The sequence below is a fragment of the Poecilia reticulata genome, chromosome 8 (genome assembly GCF_904066995.2).
Source record: "Poecilia reticulata chromosome 8, P_reticulata-male-v2, whole genome shotgun sequence".
Classification (NCBI taxonomy): domain Eukaryota; kingdom Metazoa; phylum Chordata; class Actinopteri; order Cyprinodontiformes; family Poeciliidae; genus Poecilia; species Poecilia reticulata.
Window position 1 is genome coordinate 10,009,725 of NC_088837.1, and position 15,148 is coordinate 10,024,872.

The 15,148-nt window shown below is 35.5% G+C and overlaps 1 long non-coding RNA gene across 1 annotated transcript in view; it reads right to left on the reverse strand.

The window, feature by feature from the left end:
* The window catches only part of LOC103469136 (uncharacterized), a 68,138-nt gene that overhangs the window by 2,715 nt on the left and 50,275 nt on the right, over window positions 1–15,148 (reverse strand). The gene's annotated exons all lie outside the window — the stretch shown is intronic.

Sequence of the window (15,148 nt, forward strand, 5' to 3'; positions counted from 1 at the left end):
AAAAAAAAGAATTATACATGAATATCCACTTCTTCTGACTGATTTCTATTATGGTCTCCAAGTTTTCAATAAAAAAAAAAGTTTTCTCTGGAATAAAACATTTTGTTTAAAATGGTTTCATACTGGAATAAAAACAAAAATAACTCCTCACTTCTCAGTATAGATCGTAAACCGTCGACAGTAACTAATGCCAAGTTTTTTATTTGTTTGTTCACCACAAGTTTTTGAACAGATTAGCTCGTTTCAACAGTCGTCCTGTGGAGTCATGACGCTTAGTTAACAGCGTAGAATGTTAATCCATGGATGGACAACTAAAGTTCAAACAGATTTTTAAATCATCTTCGTATAACTTCCTTCTTAGAAATCCTGTCGCTGAAGATGGCCTCTGAGCATCAACAGAACCGGTGCCAAAGTCCACATCCTGTGTGGTGAATCATTAAGATGTTTACTCTCAATTAAAGATGTTCTTTCTGCATGAGAGCCTTCAGATGTGAATCTAAGTATACGGATACGATGGTGTTGGATAAATGATTTAACACTTGCTTCATCAATTTCCCTGGTGCAATGGCTGTTTCTGTGAATTTCTCTGTGACTAAGAACTGTGTGCTGGATGATTTTAGTTTTGCTGGCTTTAATTCATGTGCAACACTCAAGCTTTATATTTGTTCTCCCTTATTTTCCTTTTATCTTTGCAAATCAGGGGAAAAAAAGATACAGCAAGAACCTCACAAGATATTAGACTTTATTTTTTCAAAAAAAAAAAAATCCTCTTGATGTTTGCAAACTGATTCAAAAGGAGCAACATATTTTATGATCCGTTAAAACGTACCCACACAATTGGTCCAAACCGTGAACTGTACGTGAATTTTAATCGATTGAGATGTACTTTGGTGGTTTGAAGATTATTAGTGTTTATCACTGTAGTGTATTTAATCTAACCCCATGCGAGGCATTAAAAGCACACAAAAGCCACAGAGACTCGACATTGTAAACTTCTTTGGGGATTCATTTTATGGCCATTTTAGCGAAGCCAATCGGTGTGCTTATTTTGACCAGCGAAAAATTGTTCAATATTCTAACAAAGAATGCTATCGGGTTTAGTCGAGCTAATGACAAACTAACTATTTCAATCCAGTGTTGCCTTTTGTGAAGACTTCACATGCTATTTCAATGAAGTCGTGCTCGGTGAGGATGGACATGCTCTTCCAAAATGGTGCAATATTACCAAACAACAAAAATGCCACTGTTTGGTCATCATTACACTGTTGATTTACAGAGTTTCATCTCATAGGTTCACAGAATAATTAAAGACAAACAACTTAGATCTTTGCAACGACTTGGCAACTGCTGTTATTTCTTGTGAAAAGGAGCGACGCCGAAACCCAGCAGGGTGTTTGAATTTGTCTTTGTGAGGCAGTGGAGAAGCTTGGACGTATTAATCAGGGTGTCATGTTACTGTCATGTCCTGCCGCTACAATCTCTTCCTTTGACTGGTCCAAATCGATACCGTTTTAGGTGGTTACAGCTCCCACCCCGTGCACTGATGGACACATCTGTCGGCCCATGTGTCACGGCTTAATTACACGTCACTTTACGACTCGGAGTTGGCCCGTGCAACACGTGGCAGGCAGGGGAGTAGTTTTTAATATCGCCTCTGACAGCTGATGAAGTGAATGCTCTGCAAGCTAAAATTAACACAACAGTAAATCTTTTCCAGCACAATCCGCTTGCTAGGTGTTGGTACAGAAGATGAATGATAAATGATGGTACAGTATGCATGTGCATGCAATGTGTTATGCAATAATCTGCTCGGTGACAGCTGAATATGGAGGTGTGTAAATATTAAAGAGGCAGTTAACCCTTTGTGGGTACTTGTGTCTGTGGGCGGCAGCTGTGGAAGCAAATGAAGATGCATGAGAAACGTGCAGCGCAACAAGGATTGGAGTTAAGTTTTTAAACTTGTCCAAGCATATTTTCATGACTTTTCAGTATATTATTGATAATTTATTTTATAATACATACAGGTTCTGTTATTTTTTTTTTTATTTTAAACTCAGCCATCAAAATTAAGAAAATCAACCAAAATATTTATTTATTTTTTTGCCACAGATGAACATACAGCAGTTCTAAATAGGTAGAACTAAATAAATGGACGTTTAGCCTCAGGGACCAGATGTGTTCACAAGTTTTACTTCGTTAAGTTAATCCTTATTTATTTTTGTAAAATTTATTGTAAAAGTACCATAAAGGGAAAGGACAACGCCGCTATTTTAAAATGAAACATCCTCCTTTAGCAGTCTGAATAATTTCCGTCTAGACAGTATAGCTGCACTGTCTTCCTCATTTGAATACAAAAGGCCACTGCAGGCGCTTATCAGAATGATTGATCCTGAACAGATGAACAGACTTTTTCCCACTGTGCCTCAGAGTCCCGAGTCACTCGTCTTTACTTAAAAAGTTCTGCACACAATTAGCCACATTTTCTGTCGTCATTACACTTTGGTCACAACCTACGACCTGTCACGTCTGCATGTTGTAGAAACTAATTTTTTAAACATGTTTAAAAAAATTTGTCGTCAATGCACATGCTGTGCCGACCCACGATGCTCTTTAGGAAGAACGGAATGATAAAGCAAATTCACTTTCTTATATGTTGGAGCTATGCTAATCTGCAGTTTAATTAGAATGCATCGTGAAGCAAAGGTAGGTTGTTTGGTTTTTAGTCTTATCTTTTGTAAACGTGTCAAAGAATATGTTTTACAAATATAATTCAACGATAATGGGGGGAAAAGGAGAGAGAGGGCATGATTGATTGAAATATCACGATATTTTGTGGGGTCTCCAGTGTGATGGCTATAAAAGTGACACATATTTAAAAAAAAAAAACACTATACATCACTGCATCTGTCAAAGTTCTACAAACTCAAACATTGTTTGATATTTAACCCACACATTATTAAAAAGGCCACTTGCAATAATTAGAACAGTTTGTACAGTGTATAATATATGTGCTGTTAAATGTGAAAAAACAAATGCAGCACCTTTTGTCAGTACTGATTTCAGTCATAGTAAAAAGTTTGGGGCATTGTAAACATTTTAACTTGTAGTTTAATATTACCTCATAAAAAATCATGAGCGTATTTGCGAGCTTGCCTTGTTATCATTAAGTTGAATATAATTTCAGATCTTTGTTTAAATTTTGCTCAGGTTAACTTAGAAAGTGAGCTATTATTATCACAGGTCAATTTTCTAAACTACAAACAAGTAACTGTTAGGGATGCTCAAACATGAAAAATTGGACTGATATTAATATCTAATAGTTATACTGCTGTTATGCCAGATTTACCAATATTTTATTTTCTCCAATTACTCAATTAATTGTAAGAATAATCAATAGATTATTTGATTACTAAAATTTTTGCTTGCATAGCCATGAACAAACTCTGACCTATATATCAGTCAAACATAAAACACCAGCAATCCAGTCAATAATGAACTGTTTTTAAACCATTTATTAAGCAGCCCTTAAAAAGAAAAGATGGAAACCCAAAATACTTAACATGACGCCTTCTGACAAACTTGTAAGGTATTTTAGTTCCAACAATGTGACACCAGAAAAGATTTTATTTGACAACCTGGCATTCAGTTGATGATAAGCCAATGGATGAGGAATCTTTCAGGTTCTGTTCAGGTTTTAGCCTGGCCTGGTTCTACTTCTTAGCACAACTTAAGTCATATTTGATAGTGAAATCCACTGTTTTCATGCAGGACATACACAATCTGTCAATATCTGACTCAACATCCAATTATAATCACATCTATACATATTACACTTTGTAATTTAATCCAGTTGTAATTCAACGTGTAATTTGTATTGCGTCAACATAGATTACCACCAACAGAAAAAGAAAATCTTTAGAAGAACCTCTGCAGGTTCTGTAGGATTGTTGATGAAAACCACCATCGACACAATAACAACTGGATACTTGGAAGCAAAAATATGAAAAGAATGCTAAAATCAGTTTGAGAGGATTTAAATATGGTACTCTAGGTTCTCAATCTGTTTCTGTCCAGTGTTGAACAATTTCCCTAGACTGACACAATAGCTTTCTGAGACTTGACGAAATAGGAAAGTTTCAAACCCGATTTTATAATCTTTGTAATTGTATTATTACTTTCAGCAGAAAAGGCAGCAGTGCCCCATATTAATATGAGGAAATCTCAACTATGTTTTATTGTTGTTTACCTTATGGGCTCTATTTTATTGCCTAAACCCACAAAGCGTACGACTGGTTTCCTCTAGAGCACTGTTCAATAAAAATAAGCCTGGTTTCCTTCATCAAGCAGTGTTATGGTCCCATTTTGTTACTCTTGTATGAAATTTAAAACCGACAACACAGTCGATAGCACAACTGGTCTAAACAAGACAAGTAAACATTAAAATACATAAATACATCAACATTTTCACAAACCATCCTGTAGTTATCTCCATTTTCATGTCAGAAACGGAAAAATATAAAAAATAAAAAACAGCAGGGACAAGGCAGCTACCACAAAGTTGAAAGTTGCCAAAGAATGATGATATTACTTTTGGGGGAGAACTTCATCATCCTCCCATTTGCCTTCACATGTTTCCTTTATAAGAGCCCTTTGCAGGAAAAAAAATATTCTTTCTCCACTTTGCCAATAAACACATTTGACATATTCCTGTTTGAAAGGTCTTTCTGTTTGTGACAGGCTTCAACATTTATAGCCTTACATAGCCCATCACATCATAGATGGAAGTGCCACTGAAGTGCTTCTTACCTTAAAATCGAGAGCGTATGACTTAAAAGATCTTTTTTCTTTCCCCTAAGTACAGCTGAAACAATTACATTTGGAATAAAGACTACACCTAAACTACTTCTACACTAGACCAACACATCGGTATTAAAGCTTCTCATTCCCAGGATTCTACGTTTGGACTCTTCACACATTCCTTTTCCACTTTCACCTCCAATTATCCTTGTTTTTCAACAATATCTGTCTGGGTTCAGGCTTGTCCTCCAGCTAAATACCTTCAGGGTTTGTCCCGTTACCCTTTTCATTTCACTTTTATTAATAGACATGGGCTGCATTAGCAAAAACAAAATATGCATTCACTTTAACAAAATCTTTTTTACTTATATTTCATATATTCTGTATTTTTAAGGTTTTGTGGGCCCTAAAATATTATGGTCATGGTCTCATGACTCAACTTTATTCCAAAAAGTCCCCTTTCACAGATCAATCAATTAAGTCAAGGTATCTTTTGATGACACTTTTATGTCGACCGTTGTGAAACAATAACACCCGCTGTCCTGTCATGTGCCTTCGCCAAATAAACCGGCTGATTTGCACATAGTTTTGAAGTTATTCTAATTTGGTTGTTTACAATATAGTGGTGGGGATGCCTCTGATTCGGACTATATCCAGGCTACTTGCGAGGCCCATTTAGCCTGAAGAATCAGAAATGTGACACATAATGTATTTTTGTGTGTATAAGCAGTCTTCCCCTTTCATCTTGTCTTGCCTGTTGGGTCTATTTCCTGTCCTCCACAGCCTCTTTAATCCAATGCTGGAATGCATTCCTCACTGATGTAATTATTTTAGCCCACTGCCAGGATGTAACATAATTTTCTGTCCCAGAATGATTTTAGACGGCAAATTTCAAGTTTCCCTGCCGCGCTTGATCTTTTCTTTAAACGAGCTTTGCTAAAAGACTTTTCTTTTTTCTTTTTTTTTTTGCCCTCTCAGATGTGGAGCATGTGATTTCATAAATCACTTCTCGCTTCTGCTCCGGTTTGGTTTCTAGCCTGAGGGGGTATACGAGGAGCTGACCGAGCTCGATGTGAAGTTTTATGGAAGACGGATGGGATATATTTCATTACCCTTTGTATGTTATAGCGCCGCGGTTATTGAATAGTGGGGCCACGCTGGTATTTGGAGGGCTGGATACCTGACACTCTGCTGAAAGAAAGTTGACACAATGGCTGCCTCTTGAAAATTAAGTGCAATAGTTGAGGTGAAATGTGTTATGACTCCTTGCCAGAGTAGCTGATTTTTTTTTTTTACTGAAATTGAATTTTTGTGCAAGCAGACATTAATTAGTGTGACACTTATTCTTCCTGAATTTATGAAGCAGATGCTTGCTTTTCAGATGCATATTAACACAAAACAGAGCTGTATTGAAGTTGCACAATATTTAAACAAACAGACTCTGAGGGTTTACAGCCAGTCTTAATTAGTAAAAAAAAAGGGTCATAAAAACTTATTTCTGCAATTGGACCACACTCTCCAGTCTACCTTTATGAACAGGAAGATCACCAACTAGGTCATCTAGGGGTATTTCCCCCAATGTTCATGCAATATTGCAGAGTCGCGTTAACCATGACAACCCTCCAACATCCAGAGCCCTGAGGAAGTCTGGGTGGATCTCATCCACCCCAGGGCTCTGCCACCGAGTAGCTCTTTAACCACATTGGCATCCTCGTCCCCAGAGACTGGAGAGCCCAACCCAGAGTTCCCAGGCTCCTCTTCCTCAATGGAAGGCATGTTGGTGGGATTGAGGAGGTCTTCGAAGTACACCGGCCCACAACGTCCCGAGTCGAGGTCAACAGCACACCATCCCCTCTAAAAACAGTGTTGGTGCAGTACTGCTTCGCCCTCCTCCTCACCTCTCTTCACCCGAGTGTCCAAGACGTGTGGCTGCAGATCCGATGAAACAACAACAAAGGCGATCATCAAACTGCGTAGTTCTTGTTTGAGGCAGGACCAAAAATGTAGACAAGAGCTTGGGATCCTAATTGAATGTTTAGTCGAAGACATAAGAAACCCTTACAAAATATAGAACATGGAACTAAAGGAGAAAAGCCTTTGGCTAACAAACGACAGGGCAACTACTCTAAAGGCATTCCATATAAATGAGCAAACGAGGAAGCAGAAGAACAACTAGCACAGAGGAATAAACTAAAAATATATTAAAGCTGAATAATCAAAACCAGAAATGCAAATTAAATTAAAAATCCACACACCTGAGGATCATGACACCTTTGTTGTGTCCTCTACATATGGCTTGTGGCAAAATAGAAACAAGCACTTCTATGGCTTTGTCCTTCAACTCTTCTATCAATGCAACATTTGTCCTGTCAACAGACTTACCCCCTAGAGCTGTGGATCTCTGGTATTATCCTTGGTCTTCATGACAAACATCCAATGCCTTAACTAAACGGTTGAACTAATACTAACACAGAGGCTCTATGTTTACTAATTAGGTGACCTCCAAAGGAAATTATGCTTTTAAATATCATTTAAGTATATCAGAGTAGACAGGGTTGAACACCAAGTTTTCTAGTAGCTGAAGTAAATTCAGTGACAGCTTTTAGACTATGACATATTGGATAGTCGAATCTCTTTGGGTGTTATATAAAAACTGCAGTGGGTTATAAAAGGACCTGAAGAAATATTCAAGAGGTCCCATAAATTTTAATGTGATATTAGGCAGAGTTAACAGGCTGAGATATTTCGGCCTGGTGTTTCATCCGAAGTCCTAAAGAGCTCTGACTGTTGCCGAGACTGATGGGTCATCTGTAAAGATTTCAGAAATTACTGAAATGCATTTTATGTTACTATATTTTAATAAACTGTCTACCCCTGCTGCAAGACCTGTACTCGCAGCTTTAACAGCCTCAACTATTTCAACTGGCTGCACTGAGAAAAGGGTGCGTAAGACCTCCCTGGGGAGTCTTGCAGAACATTTTCATCTCTTTTGCTACAATAAAAAGTGCTTTTGACCCACCAATCTGTCCAGTCAAGGGAAAAAAAAAGTTTCCACTCAGGTTCACTAGAACTGCTTTTAACAGATGTAACTTGAAGTAATCTTTTGGTGAATGACAGTCTCTCACTTTCTTTTGAAGATATTTTTGTTCACTGTGTTTTAGACTATTGCTTCCTTAAGATTTTGCATGAATTTGACGCCCAGCACAAGATTTTTTCAGCCATTTTGTTATCAATTGAAACTGTGGGTCTGCATGACCCACAGTTTCAGATGTATCAGACAGCTGGCCTCACGAATTCAGAGGAGCTCAAAGCAGGCAAGGCGCCAACATGAAAAAATAGCAGGGTTGTTAATACTTGAGGGGGCATTTCCTGAGTTGAAATGTGTGTCACACGAGAAGAGTCTTAAGTTCATATAACATGTTAAAATTAAATATATTTATGCCGATGAACTGCAGGATTCACATTAAAAATAACATGCATGCACCTTTTTCAAAATGTAAGTAATTATGTTATATGGGTCAATTTGCATTTTCTTTTTTTTGACATCATCTTGTAACCTTTTCCAACCTAGTTTTTGACAAGCTTTATTTGGCAAGTTTTTTTTTTTATATAAAATCGATTCCGTCTTGAATATTTGTAATTACATTCCTCCTATCTAAAAATGAGTTTTAAACACAACTACTCTTTGACTAATAATTTAAGACGTCTGAATTTACATTTCTGACTAGACAGAATAATAAATCAAGATATTTTACATTTCGAAGGACCAAAGTGGCTTTCTAGATGTCTCAAACGATATGACGAGATTTGCTAGTTGAAGGGTCGCACATCCGTAACGACAATTCAAGATATTTCAAATTTAATTATGACTTGTCAAAAAACTACTAAACTATTTCAGCTTTCACTCAAGCTGAAATGGATTAGTTCTTTTTTAAAATGGTTTTACCATGAGCTTTAACATACCATACCTACTGGGGACTGCAGTGTTCCCCATAACTAACGTTGCTCCTCCACACTTCGGGGAGAATCTGCTGGGATGAACAGCCTGAAAAGACTGAGAACCGTTTTAAATGTTTTCCACTCGCTGTAGAATGATGGATTTGAAATTGTTTGAAAATAGCCTCCTAACCTTTCCCAGACTGAAAGGCAGAAACAATGACTGCAATTCTCTAAGGTTATTGGTGACGTCTTGCCTTCTTGACATGGTGTTAACACACATGCAAGTTCAGGACCAGCCAGTCGTCGAAACAACTCTATTCAAAGAGGTGGCCATACCTGCTGATCATCATTTAGTCAAATGCATTTAACCAGGAGTATCTGACTGACACTTTATTGTTCATTAAACACTTTGTCATTCTTCACCTTTGACTTTCTCTACAACATCCACTATTGTTGTGGTGAATATGTGCTGTATAGCTAAGGCTCTTTTTAAGTTTCCTTGCAGTGCATTCTGCTCAGTCTCTTTATTTGGTTATCTCTACACAGTCTCCATAGTGATCCCTAGAGATAAACAAAAAAGAAAACAGCTAAGCTTCAGGATGTAAAAGATTAAAGTCCTTCTGCACTACTTTCAACATAATTACTACAGTAAATACAAGATACAATTCTAGCAGAAACATCTGCAATTACATTTTAGGACAAAAGCATATATATATATATATATGTGTGTGTGTGTGTGTGGAGCTGCACCAGTGAGAGCTTGTTTTTCCATCTTTCTTTGCCATGTTTTGCCTTTAACTGAAATTATTCAACTTGTGTGATTTTTTTTTTCTTGAATTGAATTTCTCAATTAAATTCAGAGTTTATTCATATAGCACAGTAGCAACAATCTCAGCTAACTAAAGTACTTCACCACCCAGTTGTCGAAACAACCGGGTGGCTCCAGTGGCAATAAAATTTGCAATAAAATAATAGTAACGCATTTTCAGTCTAGACTAAAACTGACCTTAAGATTGAGCTAGCTTACTATAGAATGTAATGAGCTCAGTAAGTAAATTTTACTTCCCACTTTTGTCTCCCAAGCAGTGATCACCTCAGACATATGAGCGTACGGGTGATTATGCTAGTCCAGGCAAACAGATGAGTCATTATGTTATTGTGATGTGTTCCAACTACGGTGTGGGATATGGCAGGCAGGATATGAATTTGAAAGTATAATTTTCTTTGTCATAATAGAGCCAAGCATGCTTTTTATGGTGCTTGATCACAACCAGAGCGGAAAAAATGAAAAAGACACACCAAGATTTTTACCCTTAGTGAAAACACCCACTCATACCAAAAAAAAAAGAAAAAAGAATTCAATGTGAGAAAGGCCCTGAGAAAAGCATGCACTGAAGGATCACTCTTGACAGCCCCGATCCACTTTGAACAGCGCTTTAGAAAAAGACTGCCTTCTCCTTTTGGGTGTTTTGTGAAAAAAGTAATGATTGTGCCAGTGATGCAAATTCATCCAAGATGTCTACAGTCAATTAGTGACCGTATACATTAAATCAGAGGTCAATTGGGAGGAAAACTTGCTTGTTCTGACTTCATTTCCCCCATTCAAAATGTGCCCCGCTGTACTCCAAGAGCTTTTGCTGCCATATCCATTAGCTTTCATTTTAGCCATGCCAATGTTGTTTCAGGAGTCTCAATAAAGCCCCAGCTGCATCGCCACAGGATGGAAAATCTGATCCTGTTGAGAGACAGTAATAATAGCGTGAGCTTGTTATAGAAAGCGTGTTTCAGCGATCATTTCCATGCCACATTAGTCTTGTCAAACCTTATACTTTAGCAAGATTAATGCGTTAAATCCTCTGACACAGATGATAGGATATGAACATGTCTGATTAAATATTGGTCACATCTTTTAAAGTTTTTTTTTTCTTTTCAGTCAACACTACCAAAATGACAAAAGCAATTCATAATTTAGCTTAAATAAGCAAAGTTTGATTGTTTGATAGATGCTTGTAGTTACCATTAATCAGTAACAAAACATATTTTAAGAAAGACATCTTAGTTCTAAGGACTAAAGTACTAGTTTAGACGGAGGTAGTCTGTGATGAATCCAGTATCTTAATGTGTTAAAAAGCAGTCCCTTATAACTTCTAATAATAATCTATGACTTACAAAATACATGAATCCCACCCAGCAAATATTTAAGGATCAAATGCTTGATTTTACTTGACTAAAAAATAACAACATGCCATCTTTCACTGTGTTTGTCACTGTTCCTTTATTTGATCAGAAATCGCAGTCTAAATTCTGAATCAATGATGCCAATTTATTTATTTTAGACAGAAATGCAGATAAAAACAAAGATGGACAGGAGTTAAATAAATTACTTCTGAAAACAAATGGTACTCCTGTAACAGAGAGAAAAAAGTAATTTGCTCTTCTTGTCGGTTTTATGGCGGTTGGCAACAAACTGTTAGTAGCATTACCGCCACTTACTGGTATGGAGTGTGGTTCGTGATGGTTTAAATCAGTGGTCCCCAAACTACGGCCCGCGGGCCGGATCAGGCCCGCCTCCACATTTGGTCCGGCCCCCTGAACAATACCAGAGAGCATTCAGATTTTTTTTCATATATTGTATTTTCCGGTTTATATGTGGATTTTTCTTCAACCACCAGGGGGCTGGGCTCTTTAGCAGGAAGTGTGTCCTGTAAACTGTGGGTGTTTTGTTTTGCATGGCGCATTGCTGCCATCTGTAAGACTTTTAGGGAACTGCTTGACTTTTATGTTATTTAATCAGTACTTTTGTTTGCTAGCGGAAGAGCAGATGAACACACGTGTTTGTTATGAACGCCGCATTCCAGGTCGAGTTCTTCGAAGCAATGCCTGTAAGTAGCAGTTTATACTTCAAAACGAGCCTTTATGTTAACATATGAGGAATTCATATGTTAAAGTTCCCTCAATGGAATATATACTCCCAGTGACCGTTTCACTAACGTTTTTTTGCCCATGTGCTTTCTGGGTAAAAATCAATCGAGAAACGCGCCCAGGTGATAAACGTGCAACACTTTTTCTGGTACAAACTGACTCCGGCCCCCCACCAGAGAAGGGAAAAGTTATGTGGCCCTCACAGGAAAAAGTTTGGGGACCACTGGTTTAAATACTTATCCTAATCTATATATACATATATTCATAAATTCTATCTAAACATACACTCACACATTCACACGTAAAAACACATACATACTTGTGCACAACTTTGTATTTCATGCCTTCACTCACAAACACTTACTATAATTAAATTCTATGAAATAATTTAGTTTTCTTTAGAAATCGAATAATTATTTGCATGTTTACTCCCTAAATTCTTCCTCAATATATCTAATAAATTAACCTTCTCCTTAATACTTTCAAACTCTTTCTTCATAGCTTCTCTCTCTTTCATATTTATGGCATTCTAATATAACATGCTCTATGGTTTCATATTTATCACAGTAATCACATTTGCCAGTTTTATGTTTTTGAATTTTAAAAAGTGTATAATCAAGTCGTGAATGTCCAAATCTTAACCTTGTTATCACTCTTTCCTCCTTTTTATTTCTTCTTCCATTTCTTCTTTCTCCTACATTCTTCTGAATTTTATAAAACCATCTTCCTGTTTTATCTTCATCCCACTTTTTTGCCATTCTTTCATCAGTTTCTCTTTAACAATACTCTTTCCTTCAGATTTACTTATTTTAACTGTAAAGCTAATAGGATACTGAATTTCCCTCTTTGCCATTTTATCTGCCCTCTCGTTTCCATCTACTCCAATATGTGCTGCAACCCACACAAATATAACTATCAAACCCATGTTTTGTATTCTGAGTAATGTATGAAATATTTCTAATAAAATGTCCATCCTACTATCTGTTTCACTATATTTTAAACTTAATAATGCAGAGCTTCAATCTGAACATATTGTTTTTAATGGTTTTATGTCTTCTACCCATTGTAAAGCTAATAATATTGCCAGCATTTCTCCTGTGTAAACTGATAATCCATCTGTAATTCGTTTTCCTATTTTTATATTGAATTCTGGTACTACAAATGCTATTCCTATTTTCCCAGTTATTTTTGATGCATCAGTATAAATTTGAACATATTGATAATATTTAAATATAATTGCACTGAATAACTATCTACAATGTAAGATTTATCTTGGTTTTTTTTCATTATTGACATATCTACTCTTGCTCCTGGTAGAATCCAGGGTGGTATAATTGATATTGGTGTTGTTTGACTAATTTCTAAACTATTCATTTTAAATTTTTTATTTTATTTTCAATTGATCATCCAAAACTCCTCATTTATTTTTATTTTTCCCAACATGGATTTAAATTTCCACAGTTGGATGATCAATGTTATTTCATTGCAAATTTAACCAATAATTAATTTCTAATTTTGTTCTTCTTAAATCTAATGGCATTTCTCCCATTTCTATTTCTAAGGCTGCTGTTGGTGTGGTTTTAAATGCTCCAGTACATAATCTTAGTGCCTGATGTTGGATAATGTCTAATTTAGCCAAATGTGTTTTAGCTTCTGAACAACCAAAGTCTATGTAACATCTTAACATACTTGTGTAAATCTGTTTTAGTGATTTCCTATCTGCTCCCCAGTCACTGCCAGCCAAACATCTCAAAATATTCAAAATTTTTGTACATTTATCTACAACTTTTTGAATATGTATATGCCATTTTAATTTTTCATCAAACCATAGCCCTAAAATTTTTATACACTTTACCTGTTCCAACTCTTGATTATACAATTTCAATTTTATTTCCTTGTTTATTTTTTTCTGAGTAAATATCCTTACTTTTGTTTTATCAACTGAGAACTTAAATCCCCATTGCAACGCCCATTTCTCTATTTCAATAATAACCTCTTGTAATTTTTTAACAATAAAATCAACCTTTTTCCCTCTTTTCCAAACAGCTCCATCATCTGCAAAAAGTGAACAACCCATGTCTTTTCCAATATCTTTAAATATGTCATTTATCATAATTGAAAACAGTAATGGACTTATAATACTCCCCTATGGAGTTCCATTTTCTACTATATATTTTTCTGAGATAACTTCTCCTCTTCTAACTTGCATTTTTCTATTTGTTAAAAAGTCTTTCATCCATTTAAATATTCTCCCTTTAATACCCAACTTGTATAATTTAATTAATAATCCCTCCACCCACATCATGTCATATGCCTTTTCTATATCAAAAAATACTGCCACTACACTTTCTTTATTTACTTGAGCTCTTCTAATGTCATGCTCTAAACATAGTGTTGGATCGTTAGTACTCCTCCCTTTTCAAAAACCACTTTGATATTTTGACATATATCCTTTACTATTTAAATAATATGCTAGTCTATTATTAATCTTTTTTTCATTATTTTACATAGATTTGATGTTAAAGCTATTGGTCTGTAGTTTTCTGGGTTTGAATGGTCTTTTCCTGGTTTGGCTATTGGTATTATAATTGATTCCTTCCAATTCAACGGTAATTTATCCTCCTCCCAAATTTTATTATATAATTGTAATAATATATCTTTAGATTTTTCACTCAGTTGCCTTATCATTCTATACCAGATTTGATCTTTACCTGGTGCCGTGTTTTTTGTCATCTTAAGTGCATTATTCAATTTCGTTTTTGTAAACTCAACATTCAACAAATTATTTGTTTCTTCAACGCTCTGTACTAAATCTTTATATATAATTTTTTTATGTTCTCTTCCTTTTCACTAATATTATTTGAACTATGAATTTTACTAAACGTTCTTGCCAATATTTCAGCTTTGTCTCTTATTATGTTTGTATCATCTATTTTTAGTATAGGATATTTAAACTCTCTTTTTATACCATTCATTCTTTTGATTACTTCCCAAATTTTCTCAATTTTTGTTTCTTTCCCCATCGTATTACAAAAATTTCTCCAATATTCTTTTTTTGCTTTTTTTTTTATAGTTCTCCTGACTATTACTTTTTATTTTATAATCAATTTAATTCTTATAAATTGGATTATGTTTGAGTACCTTAAATGCTTTATTTCTTAACTTTATTGCTTCTTTGCATTCATTTGTCCACCATGGCACCATTTTCTTATCATTCTTACTCCTTGATTTCTTTATAGAATTATCTGCTGCTTCCATTATTATCTTACAAATTATTACATTTGCATCATTTATATCCATACTCATATCTACTTTTTCTAAGTTTATTTGACTCAAATATCTAAATTTAATCCAGTCTGCCTTATTAAAATGTAACTTTTTTCCAAGCTTTATATTCTTATTTAAATTTAGTCCTACTCTTACTGTTATGGGGTAATGATCACTACCTATTGTAGATTTTTTTATCAATTAACCATTCACAAATGCCAGC